General features: G+C 42.0%; 1 protein-coding gene across 2 annotated transcripts in view; it reads left to right on the top strand.

The window, feature by feature from the left end:
* Positions 1-16,437, top strand: part of pld1a (phospholipase D1a) — a 95,340-nt gene that overhangs the window by 24,730 nt on the left and 54,173 nt on the right. The window lies entirely within an intron of this gene.

Raw genomic sequence — 16,437 nt, 5'->3', positions numbered from 1 at the left:
GCTTATTTTCTCTTTTAACATGTTCTATCTACACTTCTGTTAAAATGTAATAATCACTTATTACAAGTACCATTATCACTGGAGGACGAGGACTAGCTAAACATGCTACACTACAGATACAAGAAGCCATGCTAACTGCTCAGCTAGAGTTCTAGAATGTAAACAAAGGTGGGATGATAATAACAGTATTGATACCATGTATAATATCAGCATTTGGTTGATACTACACGGATTAGATCGATGTTTTTTACTATCACAAAAATGTTTTTGACGTTTACAAACTTAGGAAGTAGTAGCCAATAGTATTGCTTTTGTTTAGTTATTTTGTATTGTTGACTTTATTGGACATTTTATTTGTAATAATAGGGAATCATTTATGTGTTGGATTTCAGCTGTGATTAGAAATGTAATCATTTAAAGATGTTGATATGAGCGATACTGCCCTAGTGATATGTATCTGAAATGTTTAAGCATGAAGGTTGATATGAGCGATACTGCCCGAGTGATATGTATGGCCAGGGCCTGCAGGGCTGGGCGCTATGACAAAAAATGATCAGGATTAATTGTTTTGGTATCATCCCATCATGGATGAATTTGTTCTGCTTTTATTACATTGAAAGTATTCTAGCTGATTATAGGATGCTACATTAGGCCACGCCCACTTGGCTGTTTAACCATGAGGGCTTTTATAGAACATAACTAACCTTGGCAGGCAATCATTATTCTCTATTTGATATATGTAATAATGATTGGGAGTGCATGAGAAAGTGCTCCTTTTGAGCACATTTACTAACAAGTAGATGATGTCAGGGAACTAAGTGCTGATCAGAATTAGGGCTGCAACAACTAATCGATTAAAATCGATTATAAAAATAGTTGGCGATTAATTTAGTCATTGATTCGTTGGATCTATGCTATGTGCATGCGCAGAGGCTACGTTTTTTTATTTTATTTTAACCTTTATTTATAAACTGCAACATTTACAAACAGCTGAGAAACAATAATCAAAATAATAGGGGTGTAACGGTACGTGTATTTGTATCCAACTGTTTCAGTACGGGGGTTTCGTTTCGGTGCGGAGGTGTACCGAACAAGTTTCCACACGGACATATTAAGTAGCGTACTGCACGTTGTGTAAACAACGTGCAGTACGTGCAGTCTATCCTAGCCCGTTAGCTGCTAGCATGCTAGCAGCTAACGGGCTAGGATAGACTGACCAGACGTCCTCTTTTCACCGGACATGTCCTCTTTTGCGGAGCTGTCAGGGCGGAGTTTCTTAAATACCTCAAATGTCCGGCATTTTGAGTTAGGGTTGCGTGTATTTTCAATGTATGTTCAGGGTTAAGAAGGGGTTAAAAACAAAACCAACAGCAGCATTGGTGAGGGAGGGGCAGAGACAGAGAGAGAGAGAGAGAGAGTTATGATAAACGTGCATGCGTCGACAGGCTCTGCTTTTTATCCATACATTTATCACATTTAATTTTTTATTATCAATAGCAGGGGTGTCAAAAGTGTGCATTTTTGTAACATTTTCCTTGTTTTATTTGGCAAGTGTAAAGAACATGGTGCCAGTATGCTGTTTCTTTCAATAAAATACTGGAAAGGATAGAAATGTAGTTTGTCTCTTTTATCCGACTATTAATCGATTAATCGAAGTAATAATCGACAGATTAATCGATTATCAAATTAACCGTTAGTTGCAGCCCTGATCAGAATTAGAACTAAGTGCTGATCAGAATTAGAACTAAGTGCTGATCAGAATTAGAACTAAGTGCTGATCAGAATTAGAACTAAGTGCTGATCAGAATTAGAAGGAAGTGCTGATCAGAATTAGAAGTAAGTGCTGATCAGAATTAGAAGTAAGTGCTGATCAGAATTAGAAGTAAGTGCTGATCAGAATTATGATCATGACATCAATATTTTATCGAGCACGTGGAGCAAAATAAAAGTGCATGAGGTGTGTTTAATTTCCACTCGCCTTCCCGCCATCTTTCACACTTTTTTCTTCTCTTTCTACTTCTTTTTCCTCCTTCTTTTCTTCTTCTTATTCTCCTCCTGCTTCTTTTTCTTCTTCTTATTTTCTTCTTCTTTTTCTTCTCCTTTTTTTTCTTCTTCTTCTCATTCTCCTTCTGCTTCTTTTTCTTCTTCTTTTTCTTCTCCTTTTTCTTCTTCTCATTCTCCTCCTCTTTTTTCTTCTTCTTTTCTTTTTTCTTTTTCTTCTTCTCATTCTCATTGTCCTTCTTCTTCTTCTTCTTCTTCTTCTTCTTCTTCTCATGCTCATTCTCCTCCTTTTTCTTCTTCTTTTCTTCTTCTTCTTTTTGTTCTCCTCTTTGTTCTTCTCATTCTCCTCCTTCTTCTTTTCTTCTTTTTTTATTTTTTTTCTTCTCATTCTCATTGTCCTTCTTTTTCTTCTTCTTCTCCTTCTTTTCTTATTTTTCTTATTTTTTTCTTCTCTTTCTCCTCCTTCTTTTCTTCTTTTTGTTCTCCTTTTTCTTCTTCTCATTCTCATTCTCCTCCTCCTTTTTCTTCTCATTCTCCTCCTCTTTCTTTTTCTTCTTCTTCTTCCTCTTTTCTTCTTCTTTTAATTTTTCTTCTTCTCATCCTCCTCCTTTTTCTTCTTCTTCTATTTTTCTTCTTCTTTTTGTTCTGCTTTTTCTTCTTCTCATTCTCCTCATTATTTCCTTCTTATTCTTTTTGTTTTCCTTTTTCTTCTTCTCATTCTCCTCATTCTTTTTCCTCTTTTTGTTCTCCTTTCTCTTCTTGTCATTCTCTTCCTCCTTCTTTTTTTCCTTCTCCTTCTTTTTGTTCTCCTTTTTGTTCTTCTCATTCTCCTTTTCTTCTTTTTCTTTTTGTTCTTTTTTTTATTCTTCTCTTACTCCTCGTCGTCATCCTCGTTCTCCTCCGTCGTCCTTCCTCTTCTTCCTTCTTCTCCTCTTCTTCTCCTCCTTCTTCTTTATCTCCTTCTTCTGGTCGTTGTCGTCCTCGTTCTCCTCTGTCATTCTTCCTCCTTTTCCTTCTCCTCTTCTCCTACTTCTCCTTTTCTTCTTTATTTTCTTTCTTCTTCTCCTTCTTTTCCTCCTCCTCCTTCTTCTCTTCTTCCTTCTCAATTTTTTTCTCCTTCTCCTTTTCTTTTTTATTTTCTTTCTTCATCTCCTTCTCCTTCCTTCCTTCCTCCCTTCCTTCCTTCCTTCCTTTCATCAATCCTATTCCTTTCTTTTCTTTTTTTGTTTTCATCAAATCCTCCTTCTTTTCCTCCTCATTCGCCCACATGGAGGAGGGTGTGTCCACATGTGTGCACGCCCACTAGTGAACATTCCACATGGAGGAGGGTGTGTCCACATGTGTGCACGCCCACTAGTGAACATTCCACATGGAGGAGGGTGTGTCCACATGTGTGCACGCCCACTCATGAACATTTGACATGGAGGAGGGTGTGTCCACATGTGTGCACGCCCACTAATGAACATTCCACATGGAGGAGGGTGTGTCCACATGTGTGCACGCCCACTAGTGAACATTTGACATGGAGGAGGGTGTGTCCACATGTGTGCACGCCCACTCATGAACATTCCACATGGAGGAGGGTGTGTCCACAAGTGTGCACGCCCACTAATGAACATTCGACATGGAGGAGGGTGTGTCCACATGTGTGCACGCCCACTCATGAACATTCCACATGCACACACAGAGAGAGAATAGCAAGCAGGCTGGCCGTTGCCAGGACAACAGCACAGGAAGCAGGAAGTAGCAGAAAGCGGAGATAATAACTTTTTCCTGTCACATCCTGGCCAGGTCGCACTATCAGATGTGTTGTTGTGCACGTCATCTCAGACACGCCCCCCTGCCCCCCCCCCCCCCCCCAGCAGATACTGAGAACATTCCGGCACTCTGCAGTGGAGGTGGGGGAGGTGGCCATTATTTTTAGTGCGGAGGACGATGATAAGAGGCTGTCATGACCATGGCACTACAACAAAGGGTGTGCTCCCTTCTTTGTCAGCGGGTGTTGTTGACTGAATGGAGGGTCCAACATTCCCACTGATAGGAATTGTACTTTTCACTTTTCCACCCGTACACGAACACTTCCCATTACCATCATTTTAAAGTTATTCATCATCAACTGATCATTGTGTAGCGCAGGGGTGCTCACACTTTTTCTGCAGGCGAGCTACTTTTCAATTGATCAAGTCGTGGAGATCTACCTCATTCATATATATCATTTATATTTACTTATTTATGAAATATATGTTTTTGTTAACAAGTTAAAGGTGTTTAATGATAATACAAGCATGTTTAACACATATAGTTAATATTGTTAACAAGTTAAAGGTGTTTAAAGATAATTCAAGCATGTTTAACACATATAGTTAATATTGTTAATAAATTAAAGGTGTTTAATGATAATACAAGCATGTTTAACACATATAGTTATTATTGTTAATAAGTTAAAGGTGTTTAAAGATAATGCAAGCATGTTTAACACATATAGTTAATATTGTTAATAAATTAAAGGTGTTTAAAGATAATACAAGCATGTTTAACACATATAATTAATATTGTTAATAAGTTAAAAGTGTTTAAAGATAATGCAAGCATGTTTAACATATAGTTAATATTGTTAATAAGTTAAAGGTGTTTAAAGATAATACAAGTTAAAAGTGTTTAAAGATAATACAAGCATGTTTAACACATATAGATTCCTTTCTTTCATGAAGACAAGAATATAAGTTGGTGTATTACCTGATTGTGATGACTTGCATTGATTGGAATCAGACAGTGGTGCTGATAACGTCCACATTTTCGAATGGAGGAGAAAAAAAGTCCTCCTTTCTGTCCAATACCACATGAAAGTGGTTGGTTTTTGGCATCTTATTTGTCCAGCTTCCGTACTCCTTTGTATACACTTTACAAGAAATACATTGTCGGCAAACTCCGTAGCTTGCTAGCTTGTGCACAAGCTCATCTCAGAAGACCCTCGGGTGCCGTGAATGTCAATCAAGTGACGAAAGTGACGTCATAGTGAAGATTTATGATCGCTCATTTTTAGGACAATTTTTTTAATGCCTGGCTGGTGATCGACTGACACACCCTCCGTGATCGACCGGTAGCTCGCGATCGACGTAATGAGCACCCCTGGTGTAGCGCATAGCGATACTGATTATTAGTACCGTATTTTCCGCACCATAAGGCGCCCTGGGTTAAAAGCCGCGCCTTCAATGAACGGCATATTTCAAAACTTTGTCCACCTATAAGCCGCCCGGTGTTGTAAGCCGCATCTAACTGCGCTAAAGGAATGTCAAAAAAACAGTCAGATAGGTCAGTCAAACTTTAATAATATATTAAAAACCAGCGTTCTAACAACTCTGTTCACTCCCAAAATGTACGCAAATGTGCAATCACAAACATACGTATATCAACATGGACAGAGCTGCGTGAAAAAAGCCACCCGGCCTCTTCGCGTAAACTTAAACTTACCTTAACCACTCGCTCATCTTTTCTTCATCCATCCCTTCGAGTTAGCTTTTATGATGACGCCGGCTGGAAAGGTCTCTTTTGGCAAGGTCTTCCTTTTGAATATCACCATGGGTGGAAGTTTCTGGCCATTAGCATGGCAAGCTAGAACCACAGTGAAGGATGACTTCTCATTCCCTGTGGTGCGAATATTCACCGTACGTGCTCCCGTTGTATCCACAGTGCGGTTCACAGGAATATCAGTTGCTGTGAAATAGTAATCTGTGTGCGGATGGAGAGATTGCGTCTTTTCATCAACCGGATCCCTGACGCTTAGTAGGAGCCATTTTGTGGTCTTTACAGATGTAAACACACAAAGGAAATGAAACGTACGGTATATCCGCGCGCTTTTTCTTCTTCTACGCGGGCGGGTGGTTGCTTACAGTAGAAGAAGAAGCGCTTCCTGTTCTATGGGGGCGGGTGCTTACCTTGGCGGTTGCTTGCGTAGAAGAAGAAGCGCTTCCTGTTCTACCGGGAAAAAAGATGGCGGCTGTTTACCGAAGTTGCGAGATCGAAACTTTATGAAAATGAATCGTAATATTAATCCATATATAAAGCGCACAGGGTTAAAAGCCGCACTGTCAGCTTTTGAGTAAATTTGTGGTTTTTAGGTGCGGCTAATAGTGCGGAAAATACGGTAGTCAAAGAGGCTGATAACCGTAATTTGGATCTGATATTAATTTGCAGTAAGTTATTTAAGCATGCAATGTAGGGTTGTACGGTATAGCGGTACTAGTATAGTATTGCGGTACTAATGAATCAAAAAGGGTACTATATTCTGTTTGAAAAGTACCGCTTCGCCATATTTTTAGTTTTGCAGGCACGTCGTGACATTGCTGGTTTTTAACTTAAAGTACCACTGATAGTCTCACACACACACTCCGTGTGGTGAAATTACCTTCTGCATTAGACCCATTCCCTCGTTTCACCCCCTAGGGAGGCGAGGGGAGCAGTGAGCAGCAGCACGAGAATGATTTTGGTGACTTAACCCCCACTTCCAACCCTTGATGCTGAGCGCCATACAAGCAGAGGAGCATGTTGGGCAGCGCACACACACAGAGTACTTACAAGCAGACACAGTGTGTAGACAGAAAAGGGAGAAAAGGTGAAGTTCTAACCCTCAGGAAGAGGCGCTTTAAGACATGGCTAGCCAGCTAGCGGCTAACGTCCATGTGCAACCGCCAGTGTTTTAGCTTCTTTTTTTTAAAGCGCGATGAACGCTTTTGACCCTGGTGATGTTTAAGGCTGAAACGACGCGTCGACGTAGTCGACGTCATCGGTTACGTAAATACTTCGACGTCATTTTTATGCGTCGACGCGTCGCATATTTACGTCACACTGCCGTCATGGCGGAGCGCAAAGCAGACGATGCGAGCGGTGCGAGCGAGGGGGGAAAAAGCACGCCAAAAGTCGTCAAAAGTGTGGAAGTATTTCAATAAACGGCCTAATAATGTTGTAGCGGCGAACAGCTGTCTCGTCAGCTGACGCGCGAGCTCGCAACCGTGGCTGCTTAGCAACCAGCCAAACCCCACTTAATAAAATTATATTTTATCTTAGAGCACATCCGCATCCCTATTCACCTAGGCAACCCCAGGAAATGTATATAATTCGGCATTATTTCGGCCAGTCGGCTTATATGATCAGAGCCGATCAGTTTACGTTCACGCGCAGGTATAACGCGGCGCGCTCCCGTCTCATCTGCTGGTGCGCGAGCCCGGTAATTAGACCGCTGTGTCAAATCAAGGAGTACAAAAGACGCCAGCGCAGAGTGGAAAAAGGTTTAGTTCATTACAGATAACCCAGAGTTGTGACAAAAGTATGTAAGATTTAATATTTCTCTTCGTGGGTGTGGCGCACCTGTTGCGCTGGTGAGATGGGGGGGGGGGGAGTTGTGTGCATGTAGCGTGCTTAGTCTGGAGGCTAAATACACACAGTGTGTTATGTAACTGTTGTTTAGTGTTGATATTCTTTGCTTAGTTTGATAAATGTTGGAGCAGTTTGCTTCATCAGGAGGGTGAAGTCGCTCAATTTAAAGTGTTGGATTTAACTGTGTTGGTGAGGGCGTAGAAAAAGGGGCATTTTTCTACCAGTAGACAGCGTTTAAGATTGAGTGTTTCACTGCTAAATTGATAATAAATTTATATTGAATATTGATTTTAAATATGTATCTAAATAGGTGGTTAATTGGTTAGGTATTTATGTATTTGCATATTGGGTTTTCTGCTGCATTTATCTATTGTGTTTCTGGGTTTAAATGTATTTTATATGTATCTTGGTGCATTTATGTTGAGACCATTTATTTAAAATCTGTTTTAACTTAAAGGGAAAAGATGTGTCCATTTTCTTGCACTTGTTTAATGGTTAAGAGTTTGATAGCCTAATTAATAATTGTAAATTATGGTATTGATAATTGATTGATTTTTTTACAGCATGTTAATCTTGTGGTGTTTTGTCCTTAAAGGTTTTTCACCTACTAAAGAAGCTAAAGGCTACTAATGACAGCTAAAGAAACTAAAGTCTACTAACACTGCTAAAGACTGCTAAAAAGACTAAAGAAGAAAAAAGAAGCTGTTTCTTCATTGGATAAACTGTTGCAAACTAAAGGAAAATAAAAGGAATAAGTAACTACGGTCTGGTCTTTTGAGTGAAATCCAGAAGCCACATTCAGCATTGGTACATCCCTTCAAGTGTGGGATAAGCACAGCGAAAAAAGCAAAACACTTGACAGTTGTTGTATGCACACTGTGTCGAGCGGAAATGGCCTATCATAGCAGCACAACGGCTATGAAGGAACATTTGAAAAGAAAACACCCGACAGCGTTCTTGCCATCACCATCAACTAGTCAATCGTCCGCGTGAGTATACGTTGTCATCATTACACAAAAACATGAATGTGTCATTTGTATCTGCGTTGTAAATTCATAAACTAAAACACTGTTTCGCTCTGAGAGGCGCGTTTGGCGTGCCTGTTCAGTGTTTACAAAGACGCGCTCCTCTTTAACGCTAACGTTAACTAATTGTGCAAATACCTTTTACAACATTAACAGTTACATATACTATGTACAAACCAACAATTAACTTTCACTTTAATCATACTATCATTGTTGCGTTATTAAGCAAAATAAGCAATACTTTTACTTTTGTTGAAATGTTTACACTGTTACAGAATATTTCCTTTTGCACTTTTTTGTATTGGATGTTTATCTTTATTTTTGCACATTTTAAAGCAAAATAAGCAATACTTTTACTTTTGAAATGCTTATACTATTGCAGAATATTAAGATTTGCACTGGATGTTTACTTTTATATTTGCACATTAAAAAGCAAATAAGCTACTTTTAATTTTGTTAAATGTTAAAAGTTTTAAATGTTTACATTGTTACAGAATATTTTGTCATGTTGTTGTCAATGTTGACTGAGTGGCCATACTTTTTTTTTTTGTAAATAAAAGTCATGCCTTTTGAAAAAAACTGGCCAACATTTATTTTTTCATCTTCATTTTAAATTAAAAAAATAATCGGTAAAAGGAAAAATAATCTATAGATTAATCGAAAAAAATAATCTATAGATTAACCGATTAATCGAAAAAAATAATCTATAGATTAATCGATAGAAAAATAATCGTTAGCTGCAGCCTTAGTGATGTTCCGTAGTTTGAGGTAATGTGGAATGGCGTCCAGTAACCAACTGCTTGATGCTGACTTAGCAGTTCCTGCTCTTAGTGACGTGGACACGAGCGCGTGCACGTGGAACATGTTTCACTCACTTGTCGCCAGCGTGTCGTCACATGTTGGGAATGTTTTCTGTCCAACACTTTTGACTTGTGTGTAACTTTCACAGGCTGCACTATTTTGCCTTTTCTTCTTCCCGTGGCTGAACTTGTGAGAGCAGAAACTTTACACCTCGGCCTTCTGTCAAAATAAAAGACTGTCATTTAAAACTGCTGCTTCAGTCTCACTGGATGTTTCCCACAAATATCAAGTGTCAACAAAATGCACTTTATTGTCAACGTATGTAAGCCAATAAGTCGTACTTCTACAAAGTCAATGTGGAGTCCAGCATTTTGTCTTCCACACTCTTCTTTTTAGCTTCCTTTTCTGCTGAGTCCACTGCTTTTCTCTCACTTTTCTGCCATCAACAATCCTCCTAAATTCTCTTCTCTGTTCAAGGCTATAAAAGGTTGGAAATTTAGAATCGCAAAACTGCTTTTGCATGTTTCTGGGTGAAAAGAAGCACATCAAATAAAAACATCTGACTACAAAATGAAATAAATGAGAATAATTATTAAACAATGTTAATGTAGGTTCCTTCTCCTTCTTGTTCTGCTTTCTTTTGTATCTCTACTTATCATTACGTATATGTATTGTGGCATTTGAACAACTAATAGAGGTCAATTATTGGTATTGTTCATTATCAATAGTGATATTTCTATTGGTATTTGTATCGATCCATTTGTAGTGTAATAATGCTCATTGTCATTTCTGTATTATTATTTATTTCACTAACTGCTTCTTTGATATCACTTTTACCATCATATTTGTACTTATCCTATTTATTGATGTTGTTGTTGTTGTTGTTGTTTATCCCCTCCTGCTCCGGCCCGACTGCACCAAATGATAATATAAATACATTTAATAAAGTCAAATACAAATAAGGCAAGAAGAGAAGTCAGATGTGGGCATCTACATCTACTATATGATTTGTCTGTATAGCTGGACAGGACAAAAAAAAAAAATGTAATGTGTGGTAACTACATGATATTTCTCATCCAAATTGCGATTTTTTTAATATTTTATACAAACCCCGTTTCCATATGAGTTGGGAAATTGTGTTAGATGTAAATATAAACGGAATACAATGATTTGCAAATCCTTTTCAAGCCATATTCAGTTGAATATGCTACAAAGACAACATATTTGATGTTCAAACTCATAAACTTAATTATTTTTTTGCAAATTATAATTAACTTAGAATTTCATGGCTGCAACACGTGACAAAGTAGTTGGGAAAGGGCATGTTCACCACTGTGTTACATGGCCTTTCCTTTTAACAACACTCAGTAAAGGTTTGGGAACTGAGGAGACACATTTTTTAAGCTTCTCAGGTGGAATTCTTTCCCATTCTTGCTTGATGTACAGCTTAAGTTGTTCAACAGTCCGGGGGTCTCCCTTCTGCTATTTTAGGCTTCATAATGCGCCACACATTTTCAATGGGAGACAGGTCTGGACTACAGGCAGGCCAGTCTAGTACCCACACTCTTTTACTATGAAGCCACGTTGATGTAACACGTGGCTCGGCATTGTCTTGCTGAAATAAGCAGGGGCGTCCATGGTAACGTTGCTTGGATGGCAACATACGTTGCTCCAAAAGCTGTATGTACCTTTCAGCATTAATGGTGCCTTCACAGATGTGTAAGTTACCCATGTCTTGGCCACTAATACACCCCCATACCATCACACATGCTGCCTTTTACACTTTGCGCCTATAACAATCCGGATGGTTCTTTTCCTCTTTGGTCCGGAGGACACGACGTCCACAGTTTCCAAAAACAATTTGAAATGTGGACTCGTCAGACCACAGAACACTTTTCCACTTTGTATCAGTCCATCTTAGATGAGCTCAGGCCCAGCGAAGCTGACGGCGTTTCTGGGTGTTGTTGATAAATGGTTTTCACCTTGCATAGCAGTGTTTCCCACAGGACAGGCATCTATTTGTGGTGGTGTGGTCGGCGGGGGGGCGGCAGCGGCGATGACCAAGAAGAACGCGGAGTTGGAATGTAATTACAACATTTTATGTACATATTTATATACACATTTGAACAATTAGTGATTCACTGAAATATATTTATTAATTGTGGTTCTTACAAAAAATGTATCTTATAAAATATAAAAGCTAAAATGTCTCTTAAAGCTCTGCCCCTTTAATTAGTGAATACTAAATCATTTAACTTTAGCCTACTACTACAACCATATTATTTACCAGCAACATGAAGTGAAACAGAGGCAGAGGTGTCCTGCCACAGTCAGTCAATCTCCTCCTCCTCCTCCTCCTGCTGAACAGGTCGCACCTGTGGTCCGGACTGTAGGCCTACCTCCTCTCCAAGTCCAGCCCTTTTCGGCCGTTGAAAATATTTTTCTATACTCATCTGTGTGAAGGAGTGAACATCCAACATTAGAATTTATTACTAACGAGCAGAAGCGCTCTATGTACAGTGCCGTCTAACCAGCAGCTCAACACATGCAGGGTTCAACGTTAAGGTTTTTTTCTACTTGCCCGACTTCTCAAATCTACTTGCCCCAATATTTGTACTTGTCCTGCCTAGGTTTTTTTCTGGCTGTGTAGTGCTCATGGCTTATATCTTACTAGAATCCTTCCCGTTGACTATTTACAACACTACACAGTATTTATTATTATTATTATTATTATCTATAATTACATTTAAATGGCATTGCATACATGTACAATTAAATGCTATTTGACATTATTTGAGCAGTAGCAGTTACACTCATCTGAACAGGTCAGCCACCTGTTTAAAGCCCGATCACAGTTGAAATCTTGAAATGAAGGGCCTTTAATGGCCAAAACATTAACCTGGACAACATTTTAACAGCTGGTTGGCTCAGATTGTATTCTTTTCATTGCATTCACATGCTGCAGTGGACAGTGGACAATTTAGCTTCAGTCCATGTGTGTTTATAGACAACAGGGTTATAACCTGGACACGTTAGCTCGTCGGTATGAAAACAGGTGACCGAGTCAAACAGCGGCGGTGTTAATGAAGCAGCGTCAGGCGAAACCGTCAGTGAAACGCTCGGTGAAATCACGGATTAACATTAAATATATGACGAGCCGCGAGCGATGCAGCTATAACCTATCTACCTAGAACACCTGTAAAAATGAAGCAATGCTACCACGCTAGCAAGCGTTAGCTAGCCGGCTATGAGCCACCAAGCTGCTAACTATCGCCAAAAGGCACCATTTAAGTTTTTTTCCCCATGGCATCCTGGATCAAGGCTTTCAGCAGCTTTTGGACGTTTGAGGTAGAAACGTAGGAAGCGCCATCATTATGAAAAGTAGTCGGCGAGTATTTTGGTCCCGTCCGTCCGTCCCTCTTCTTCTTCTTCTTCTTCTGGCCCACCAGGTGAATTAAGTGCTATTGGTGGAGTTACAATGCATACCGCCACCTACTGCACCGGAGTTGTAACTACAAGCAACATTCACAGACAGTCCCATTGCTTTTATGAGCGGTCGAGCGAGTCAAAAGCTGAAAAATCCATTTGTGGCGGACATAATTCTTTCGTGGCGGGCCGCCACAAATAAATGAATGTGTGGGAAACACTGCATAGGAGAGTTTTAACTTGCACTTACAGATGTAGCGACCAACTGTAGTTACTGACAGTGGGTTTCTGAAGTGTTCCTGAGCCCATGTGGTGATATCCTTTACACACTGATGTGGCTTGTTGATGCAGTACAGCCTGAGGGATGGAAGGTCACGGGCTTAGCTGCTTACGTGCAGTGATTTCTCCAGATTCTCTGAACCCTTTGATGATATTACGGAGCGTAGATGGTGAAATCCCTGAATTCCTTGCAATAGCTGCTTGAGAAAGGTTTTTCTTAAACTGTTCAACAATTTGCTCACGCATTTGTTGACAAAGTGGTGACCCTCGCCCCATCCTTGTTTGTGAATGACTGAGCATTTCATGGAATCTACTTTTATAGCCAATCATGGCACCCACCTGTTCCCAATTAGCCTGCTCACCTGTGGGATGTTCCAAATAAGTGTTTGATGAGCATTCCTCAACTTTATCAGTATTTATTGCCACCTTTCCCAACTTCTTTGTCACGTGTTGCTGGCTTCAAATTCTAAAGTTAATGATTATTTGCAAAAAAAAAAAAAAGTTTATGAGTTTGAACATCAAATATGTTGTCTTTGTAGCATATTCAACTGAATATGGCTTGAAAAGGATTTGCAAATCATTGTATTCCGTTTATATTTACATCTAACACAATTTCCCAACTCATATGGAAACAGGGTTTGTATATATATTAGAGATGCGCGGTTTGCGGGCACAACCGCGGAGTCCGCGGATTATCCGCGGATCGGGCGGATGAAATTAAAAAAAATTAGATTTTATCCGTGGGTTGGGTCGGGTCGGGCGGTTGAAATAAAAAAAAATTAGATTTTAAATAGATTCAGGCGGGTGGCAGTTAAACCAATTGGTAAATATATATACATAGTTAAATGTTGTTACCCACATACGAAAAACGAGCAGGCACCTGCTGCATATGCCACAACAGAAGAAAAAAAAAAATAGAGATGGACACTTTTACGGAGCGGAGAAGGGACGCCTCGCCGGGGTCCGGGACCGAGGCCCCTTCCCCCGAGAGGGCCCCACCGGGAGCCGTAGCTGAGGCGATCCGCGAGAAGGGCCCGACGCACGTCCAGGGTCACCACCGCGCCCACCGCACCGACACCCCGCCTCGTCCGCCTTCGCCGCGGCCGGCGTCACGCGCAGCAGGTAAGCAGCTTACCTGCCCGCCACCCCCGTGGCTGGGGGCTCGTAACAGGGGTCACTCCGCGCGCTCCGCCCGCGCAGCTTACCTGCCCGCCACCCCTGTTGCCGGGGGCGCGTAACAGGGGTCACTCCGCACGCAGTGCGCTCACGAAAGGGGTGGGGCTCACCCTGATTGATGTAGACAGCAGGACGTCGGAACCCGCTAAGGAGTGTGTAACAACCCACCTGCCGAATCAACTAGCCCTGAAAATGGATGGCGCTGGAGCGTCGGGCCCATATACCCGGCCGTCGCCGGCAGCGAGACGCGCTTGGAGGTGCGCTCAGCGCGGCTCCCATATGATTGCGCACTGGTGTGCGTCTGGGTCGTGACAGCGTGGCACGCGAATGTCTGTGCTGCATTGGATCAGTCTCCTTTCTTTAACAGGCAAAAGCTTTATAACCTCACTAATGCCTTGCATCGTCTATATTAGATATATAACAACGGGCGGATGCGGGCGGATGCGGTTCTGATCAAATGTTAGATCGGGTGGATTGCGGATGGTTGACGACTTTCTGATGCGGTTGCGGATGAAATAATTGCCTATCCGCGCATTTCTAATATATATATATGTATAAAACTGCAAAAATAATGAGTGAATTAAGACATGTTACTTTGAGACTGTCAATCAACATATTCTGCTCTCAATGTGACACACTAGAATAATATGCAATCCCTCCATCCATCCATTTTCTACCGTTTATTCTCTTCGGGGTTGCGGGGGGTGCTGGAGCCTATCTCAGCTACAATCGGGCGGAAGGCGGGGTACACCCTGGACAAGTCGCCAGCTCATCGCAGCAATATGCAATCATTTACTTTAAAAAAAATGCTAAAAAAAAACATATTTGGGGTTATGCCGACAGACTCAAAGCTTCAAACTCATTTTAGCTCAGGGGCCACATATCAGAAAATCTATTCCCAAGTGGTAAAATCCATCCATCCATCCATCCATCTTCTTCCGCTTATCCGAGGTCGGGTCGCGGGGGCAGCAGCCTAAGCAGGGAAGCCCAGACTTCCCTCTCCCCAGCCACTTCGTCCAGCTCCTCCCGGGGGATCCCGAGGCGTTCCCAGGCCAGCCGGGAGAGATAGTCTTCCCAATGTGTCCTGGGTCTTCCTCGTGGCCTCCTACCGGTCGGACATGCCCTAAACACCTCCTTAGGGAGGCGCTCGGGTGGCATCCTGACCAGATGCCCGAACCACCTCATCTGGCTCCTCTCAATGTGGAGGAGCAGTGGCTTTACTTTGAGCTCCCCCCGGATGACAGAGCTTCTCACCCTATCTCTAAGGGAGAGCCCCGCCACCCGGCGGAGGAAACTCATTTGGGCCGCTTGTACCCGTGATCTTGTCCTTTCGGTCATAACCCAAAGCTCATGACCATAGGTGAGGATGGGAACGTAGATCGACCGGTAAATTGAGAGCTTTGCCTTCCGGCTCAGCTCCTTCTTCACCACAACGGATCGATACAGCGTCCGCATTACTGAAGATGCCGCACCGATCCGCCTGTCGATCTCACCATCCACTCTTCCCTCACTCGTGAACAAGACTCCGAGGTACTTGAACTCCTCCACTTGGGGCAAGATCTCCTCCCCAACCCGGAGATGGCACTCCACCCTTTTCCGGGCGAGAACCAGTGAGATCCAGTGAGAGCTGAAGATCCTGGCCAGATGAAGCCATCAGGACCACATCATCTGCAAAAAGCAGAGACCTAATCCTGCAGCCACCAAACCAGATCCCCTCAACGCCTTGACTGCGCCTAGAAATTCTGTCCATAAAAGTTATGAACAGAATGGGTGACAAAGGGCAGCCTTGGCGGAGTCCAACCCTCACCGGAAACGTGTCCGACTTACTGCCGGCAATGCGAACCAAGCTCTGACACTGATCATACAGGGAGCGGACCGCCACAATCAGACAGTCCGAAACCCCATACTCTCTGAGCACTCCCCACAGGACTTCCCGAGGGACACGGTCCAATGCCTTCTCCAAGTCCACAAAGCACATGTAGACTGGTTGGGCAAACTCCCATGCACCCTCAAGGACCCTGCCGAGAGTATAGAGCTGGTCCACAGTTCCACCACCAGGACCAAAACCACACTGTTCCTCCTGAATCCGAGGTTCGACTATCCGGCGTAGCCTCCTCTCCAGTACACCTGAATAGACCTTACCGGGAAGGCTGAGGAGTGTGATCCCACGATAGTTAGAACACACCCTCCGGTTCCCCTTTTTAAAGAGAGGAACCACCACCCCGGTCTGCCAATCCAGAGGTACTGCCCCCGTGGTAAAATCATGTCATGATAACTTCTTCTTCTTCTTTTCGTGTCTTTGAAGCATGTGCTTGTATGACACTTTCCATTTCTCAACACAGTCTTTTGCATTGTC

This window comes from Nerophis lumbriciformis, linkage group LG08 (genome assembly GCF_033978685.3).
Source record: "Nerophis lumbriciformis linkage group LG08, RoL_Nlum_v2.1, whole genome shotgun sequence".
NCBI lineage: Eukaryota > Metazoa > Chordata > Actinopteri > Syngnathiformes > Syngnathidae > Nerophis > Nerophis lumbriciformis.
This window is presented reverse-complemented; position numbering and strand designations above follow the sequence as displayed.